Below are 8,353 nucleotides of genomic sequence, written 5' to 3'. Positions count from 1 at the left end.
CAAACGGATAAGCACTCTCTCGCTCCCTCGACTCCGGACTCAAGGATCACCTCTTCGCTCCGCCTACGAAGGGCAAAAGATTACCCCGTGGTATCAGTAGGATAAAACACTTGAGCACCGCAACGGATTATCAAAGATCAAAGGAAGAAGAAGGAAGAAAATAGCAAAGCAAACACAAAAATGTAACGAGGTTCGGCTACAAATAGCCTACGTCCTCCACCGCTCCAAATCTCAATAAGGATGAACTGATTACAGAGATAGCACACACCCGAACGATCACAAGCGATCGATCTACAAGAGATTCACACAGAATTCCCTTTGCACAAGAAGTAGGATCCCAATCCTCTTCTTCTCTAGAACCCTAGCCTCACAAACAAGAGTCTCTCTCAAATATACGGCCAATAACCTTACCCTAGGGCTCTCATGAGTCCTATATATAGTCTCAAGACCTTCAGATGATCATAGCCGTCGAAACGCCACCAAAAACACCAAAAGAAAATCGTCCGTACGATTTTTTGCGAGCCCGAGTCGACTCGGCTGAAGTCCGAGTCGACTCTGGCACGTCTGAACAACTTCCAGTTTAACTGGCACGATCTCGAGTCAACTCCACTGTATCTCGAGTCGACTCGACGATGCTCCGAGTCGACTCGACTGTAGTTCGAGTCGACACTGACAGTCCAGACAGAAACATGGTTTTTGCGGCTTTCTCCTCTCGGGTCGACTCGACAGACCTCGAGTCAACTCGACTGTTCCCGAGTCGACTCGACTGAAGCTCGAGTCGACTCCGACAGTCCGCCAGACAGAAAACTATGCAGAATTGATTTTTCTTCAATTCTCTTCATCACCAAAGGTCTCCACATACCCCAACAATCTCCCACTTGGAGACCTTGGGTATATCCTCTTGTTACTTGGCTCTCCTCTGTGCTCCCACTGAAACTAAATCATCCTAGTGAAATAGGTACGATGCCTCCTCAACGTCTTCAAGCATGAAGACCAGCAGAAGCTGAACAACTCCTCAGCTTCTCCACCGTGACGACCTTCGTCAACATATCTGCAGGATTCTGACTTGTATGAATCTTCTCCAACTTGACGAGTCCCTGCTCGAGCAATGACCTCACGAAGTGGTACCGTATGTCAATATGCTTCGTCCTTGAATGGAAAGCTGAATTCTTTGCCAGATGAATTGCACTTTGACTATCTGAATATAACATGCAATCCTTCTGTTCCTTCCCAAGCTCCTTCATCAAGACTTGAAGCCATATTAGTTCCTTGCACGCCTCTGTGGCTGCCACATACTCCGCCTCCGTAGTCGACAATGCAACAACTGGTTGCAACCTGGAAATCCAACTGACGGCTCCACTGCCCAAGGTGAACAAGTACCCTGTCGTGCTTCTCCTGCCGTCCAAGTCCCCTGCCATGTCTGAGTCCACATAGCCCTGTAACCGGATCTCAGAACCTCCATAGCACAATGACATGTGCTCAGTGCCTTTCAGATACCTCAGTATCCATTTGACTGCGCGCCAATGCTTCAAGCCTGGGCAGCTCATGAAGCGACTCACAACTCCCACTGCTTGAGCAATGTCTGGTCTCGTACACACCATAGCGTACATCAAGCTCCCCACTGCCGATGCATACGGAATTTTTGACATATTGAGCTCCTCCACCCGCGTCTTCGGACTTTGCCCTTTTGAGAGCTTAAAATGGGCACCCAGCGGTGTGCCAACAGGTTTGGCACCCTCCATGCAGAATCTCCTGAGTACTCGGCTGATGTACTCCGCCTGAGATAGTCTGAGGATATGTTTAGACCTATCTCTACTGATCCGCATCCCAAGGATCTGTTTTGCTGCTCCTAGATCCTTCATTGCAAATTTTCTTGACAGCTTCAGCTTCAATTTTGCAATCTCATGCATGCTAGCTCCTGCAACTAACATGTCATCAACATACAATAGCAAGATAATGTAAGATGTACCGAAGTCCCGGAAGTAGCAACAGTGATCCTCCTGACATCTTCTGTATCCTATCTCAAGCATGTAACTATCGAACTTGAGATACCATTGTCTGGGTGCCTGTTTCAAACCATAGAGGCTTTTCTTTAGTTTGCAGACTAAGTCACCCGTGCCAGCTGCAATGTATCCCTCCGGCTGCTGCATATATATCTCCTCATCGAGATCTCCGTGGAGAAAGGCCGTCTTCACATCAAGCTGCTCTAAGTGAAGATCCTCTACTGCCACCATGCTCAGCACCGCTCGAATAGTACTCATCTTGACTACAGGAGAAAAGATCTCTGTGAAGTCGATACCTGCTCTCTGCTGAAATCCTTTTACAACCAGCCTGGCCTTGTATCGCTTCTTCCCGCCTTGCTCTTCCTTCAGCCTGTAAACCCATTTGTTTGACAGTGCTTTCTTCCCCTTGGGCAGATCCACCAAATCCCACGTTTGATTCTGCTCCAATGACTTCATCTCATTATCCATGGCCAACTCCCACTCCTTCCTGGTATCAACCTCCAATGCCTCCGTGAAGCATTCAGGTTCGCCATTATCTGTGAGCAGCAAATAACTAAGAGTCCCATCATACCTTTGAGGAGGCTTCCCATGAGTACTACGAGTGGACCTTCTTAGTTGTGGAGGGGGTGCCAATGCTTCAGGTTCTTGCTCTGACTGAGTCTTCTGACCAGAATTTGTAGACTCCTCTTCAGGATCCACAAAACACGGCTCAACAGGTTTTGTTTCTGATTCAGTGCTCTGCTGCATTTTCTCATTGAATACCACATCATTACTACGAATGATCTTCTTGTGTTCGGGATCCCAAAGCCGGTACCCAAACTGTTGACCTCCGTATCCAACGAAAATACACTTCTTTGATTTGGCGTCTAGTTTGCTTCTTTGACTGGAATCAACATGGACATAACTGGTACAACCGAATACTCGTAAGTGCGCCAAATCAATCTTCTTCGCTGTCCATGCTTCCTCAGGAATCCCAAATTCAAGTTTCTTTGATGGCTCTCTGTTGATCAAGTAGGCAGCAGTGTTAACTGCTTCCGCCCAAAACTGCTGTGGCAATCCAGCATGTATCCTCATACTCCTGGCACGCTCATTAATTGTTCTGTTCATCCTTTCAGCAACTCCATTTTGTTGTGGTGTTCCTGGAACTGTCCTTTGCCTGACGATCCCAGCATCTGCACAGTAGTCCTCAAACTCCCTGCTACAATACTCACCACCGTTGTCCGATCTCAGGCATTTCAACCTCTTTCCTGTCTCGAGTTCTACCATCACCTGCCATCTCCTGAAGACCCCAAATACCTCTGACTTGTGCTTCAAGAAGAACACCCAAAGCTTCCTGGTAGCATCATCAATAAAAGTAACATAGTACTGAGATCCACCAATGGAAGAAACTGGTGCAGGCCCCCACACGTCCGTGTACACGAGATCTAGCTTTTCTTGCTTCCGAGGTTTACCTTCTTTGTTGAATGAAACACGCTTCTGCTTTCCGAGAACACAATCCTCACAGAAGTCCATCTCAACACTCCTGAGACCCTGCAGCTTTCCCAACTGGTGCATCACCTCCAGTCCCTGATAACTCATGTGCCCAAGTCTACAATGCCATAACTTGGTGTCCACATCTGCTGCAACAACTCCAATAGAGTTCTCCGTGCCGTTGGTGACATAAAGTGTCCCAACCTTCTTGCCACTAGCCACCGTCAACGAACCTCTGGATATCTTCCACTGATCAGCTGTGAAAGTAGCCTTGTACCCCTAGCTCGCCAACTGTCCAACAGAAATCAGATTCCTCTGCAGTTGAGGTACGTGCCGTACGTCCTCAAGCTCAAGTGAAGATCCAGAAACCAACTTCACTTCCGCGCTTCCCCTTCCTTGTATGGTGCAAGGCTCTCCATCCCCTAGGTAGACTTTGCCAAAGTCTCCCTTCTCATATCCTTCAAGAAGCTTCCGTTGGGATGTAGCATGGAAAGACGCGCCCGAGTCTATCACCCAAGACTCGTCACAGGTAGACAAAGATAGAACGAGGGCATCCATATCACCGTCTTCAGCAAGATTTGCCAGATCCTTGCTGACTCCTTCGGTGTGGTCGCCTTGCTTCCCTTTAGGAGATTTGCAATCCCTCCTAAAGTGCCCCGTCTTCCCGCAGTTCCAGCACTTCGCTCCCTTGTTCTGAGGTGCTCGAGACCTGCTGGATCTCGACTTCGAGTCGCTTCGAAATCGACCGTCCTTCTTTTGTCTTCCCCGGTCAGAGGTGTTTAGTGCACTTCCAGACGACTCCGTAGCTCCAGAAGATTTCCTTCTTGCTTCTTCACTCAGAAGTACTCCCACAACGTCATCAAAAATCAACTTCCCCGTTGCCGAAGAGTTGCTCACCGCCATCACCAGGCCCTCCCAGCTATCAGGCAATCCGGAGAGGATTAGCAATGCCCGAATCTCATCGTCAAAACTAATCTCCACTGACTCCAACTGGGCCGTGAGTCCATTGAACTCGTTGAGGTATTCTGCTACGCTGCCGCCATTTTTCATACGAAGATTAAACAACCTCTTCATGAGAAATACCTTGTTTGATGCTGAGGGTTTCTCGTACATCCGCGACAATGTTGCCATCAACTCCATCTCGTCTTCTCGTTTTTGATGTTGAATGCCACTTGGGATGCAAGTGACAATCTGATGGTGCCGAGCGTCTTCCGATCGAGGACCTCCCAGTCTTCATTGGACATCTTCTCTGGTTTCTTTGCTCTACCTCCAAGAGGTAAATAGAGATCCTTCTGGTAAAGGTAATCTTCTATTTGCATCTTCCAAAACCCGAAGTTCGTGCCATTGAACTTCTCAATTCGCAACTTCCCTTCATCCGCCATTGCAGAATAACCAATAGCTCTGATACCAATTGTTGTCGGCGCCCCGCACCGGAACCCACTCACACCAGTGCCGCCACCGACGTCGGACAAGCAAGAGAGATACAAACGGATAAGCACTCTCTCGCTCCCTCGACTCCGGACTCAAGGATCACCTCTTCGCTCCGCCTACGAAGGGCAAAAGATTACCCCGTGGTATCAGTAGGATAAAACACTTGAGCACCGCAACGGATTATCAAAGATCAAAGGAAGAAGAAGGAAGAAAATAGCAAATCAAACACAAAAATGTAACGAGGTTCGGCTACAAATAGCCTACGTCCTCCACCGCTCCAAATCTCAATAAGGATGAACTGATTACAGAGATAGCACACACCCGAACGATCACAAGCGATCGATCTACAAGAGATTCACACAGAATTCCCTTTGCACAAGAAGTAGGATCCCAATCCTCTTCTTCTCTAGAACCCTAGCCTCACAAACAAGAGTCTCTCTCAAATATACGGCCAATAACCTTACCCTAGGGCTCTCATGAGTCCTATATATAGTCTCAAGACCTTCAGATGATCATAGCCGTCGAAACGCCACCAAAAACACCAAAAGAAAATCGTCCGTACGATTTTTCGCGAGCCCGAGTCGACTCGGCTGAAGTCCGAGTCGACTCTGGCACGTCTGAACAACTTCCAGTTTAACTGGCACGATCTCGAGTCGACTCCACTGTATCTCGAGTCGACTCGACGATGCTCCGAGTCGACTCGACTGTAGTTCGAGTCGACTCTGACAGTCCAGACAGAAACATGGTTTTTGCGGCTTTCTCCTCTCGGGTCGACTCGACAGACCTCGAGTCGACTCGACTGTTCCCGAGTCGACTCGACTGAAGCTCGAGTCGACTCCGACAGTCCGCCAGACAGAAAACTATGCAGAATTGATTTTCCTTCAATTCTCTTCATCACCAAAGGTCTCCACATACCCCAACAGAAAGTAGACTCGCATTCCTCTCCACAGAAGATCTGTTTCTCAAGTCAAATATTTGTTCTCCAAGCAAATATGCACTTGTATTATCTTAAAAACATGGATAAGCATTTTAATGTGTTGACTAGTGAGGGAAATATAGAAAAAAGAGGTACAGTTTTAAGGGAAGTTAGGCAACCATGTGATGTATGACGGTCTAGACAGTTGGGTCTATAATGTCTAGGGAAGCAAGGCTTAAACTTATAGATTGCTAGAAATTCTAGCTAATCAGTATCAAGTTTAGGGTAATAAAACATAGCAAAGAAATCAACTACCTTTTTGGCTAGAAATAAAAGTTTGTTTGTGGATTATAAGGATCGGTAACAGATATAAGAAACTAGTGGTGTTGGGGGCAGGAAGGTTAGGTTTCGAAGAGATCAACTACGGGTTTTGAAGGAAGGTTGCGAGGCTCGCTACAATACCAGAACATGGTCTCTTGTGACACCAACCCTGATCCGACCTAAGAATAAACACTGACAGATGGTTGTTTACATCCACAATTAGCTCGCAGTGCAGCAAGAGCAAGAGAGTTGCTTTCTGTATTGTTAGGTTTGTAAGTTGTGAGAGGCTTGTAGGGTCTGCCGAACCAGGCCAAATCGTTCAGTTTTGGCAATACCGAGCTGACTTGATTTGGTATTTTAATTCGATTCCAAGTAGCATGTTCATATAGTAGCATGTCCCCATTATAGTAGATGCATCCCGACATTAGCCAAACCTATTTTCTTGCAAGGCTTTCAAGTCATTTAATGGTAAAGAAAAAAAACTCCATCACAAGTACATTCTTTATAGCAGTTCATGCCATGCACCTTACATTCCACACAAAAGAAAAAGGAAACTATAAGAACTTGTTTGGTTCATTAAAAAAAAAAAAGTCTTACTAAAATATTTTTTATAAGAGACTGATATCTGGATATATGATGCTTGAAAAAATAATTTTTACATATTTAATTGACCGTGGAAAAGTGGCACATTCTAGAGTACCTGTTATACTTGTGTAAAGAAAAAAACCTTACTCCATTCTATCTAAAAGCTTGAAAGCACCATTAAAAAAAATACCCTAATTTTCAACTTATAGGAATTGGACTTTTCCATGTCCCATATAAGTTTTTCTTTCCCATGAAATATAGATCTTATTTCATGAAAAAATTATTTTTCTATCTCTTTCCTTCAAAAAGTCCAACAAAAAATGAAGTATTTCTCCATTTTCTCATTGACTCCACTTTCCTTCTTTCTTTAAACCAAACTACTCCTAATATGAAAAATAAGCCTCTAGGTTTCTTCTCTCAATAACTTTCTTCCATAAATGGCTCCGCGGATCTCCATCTGTACCTAGATTCGCCACTGGCTTCTCACTCGTGGCAAGGCTTTTGATCGTAAGTATGGAGTTGCCAAATAATTAAATAATCTTATCTTCTATTTTTATTTTTTATAATAAAACTAAAAAGGTGACAAAAAAAAACTTCATGGAGAAGTTGGCTAACTTTTCCGATCCTTACCCTTCAAGTCGTATGATTATCAAATCAAATTAGGGTTGTGTAAAATAAAGCAGATGTCCCAACTATTTGGGAAGGTGAAATACTAATGTATAAGAGAGACAAATGTATCCAACTATTTAAGGTGAAATACTAATGCAGTTATAAGGGAGACAAATGTATCCAAAGATTTACACAAAGCATTTTATTAAGGAGGTATAAAAGCAGAACCAAAAGATGAAGAGAAAAGTGAAACAAAAGAGCAGTTAGCCCAGATCCATGTCCAGCTCAGGTAATTTAAAATCTTGTTTAAAGATACTGTAAAATATATCTAGAAAAGTCCAACTGTAAAAAAATAAGGTGAAAATCATGGCAATGGCCTGATTAAAGATCATAGCAATTGTTGGTTGAATCCTTGGCAACTAAGGTCCTCTTTGGCATCACCTTTGTCTATTGTTTCCTATTTTAACAAAAACATTCACCATATTCAGTAGTTTCTCAATGGCATTACCAGAAATAACTGGTTTTGTTGCGGAATCAGTAGTACCTTTTAGAATAATTACTGGTCCAAAATATTTTTTTAATTTCAAAAATACTAATTATATTAGACATATAAAAATATAGTTGGTGCTATAATTTTTATTATTTCTAAAAAATAAAAATAAGAAATTTTTATTTTCAATACTTTTAAAATAAAAAATTTATGTTTATTACCTCCTCCACCAAAGCTCTGCTGCCACCTCCATCACCACTATTTCCGTTGTTACTATTATTGCCACCGCTGCACATATTGTCAAAAGCTAAATAATAGTTTACAAACATAGATGTTGGTGAGATGCCTAATAGCAACATAATTTTGAAACTTTTGTTTTCTTTTTCGAGCTAGAGGAAGCTTAGGGTTATTCCATCCCCATACCCAACCCCTAGCCAGCCTAGGCAGGAGCTTAGGACTGAGAAATGGATAGGGGCCTGCCAATAATGCAGGTTGATGCCCAGTTTATTCAAACCCATCCACTCATTT

The sequence above is a fragment of the Phoenix dactylifera genome, unplaced genomic scaffold, assembly GCF_009389715.1.
Source record: "Phoenix dactylifera cultivar Barhee BC4 unplaced genomic scaffold, palm_55x_up_171113_PBpolish2nd_filt_p 000277F, whole genome shotgun sequence".
Lineage (NCBI taxonomy): Eukaryota > Viridiplantae > Streptophyta > Magnoliopsida > Arecales > Arecaceae > Phoenix > Phoenix dactylifera.
Note: the sequence above shows the minus strand (reverse complement) of the source record.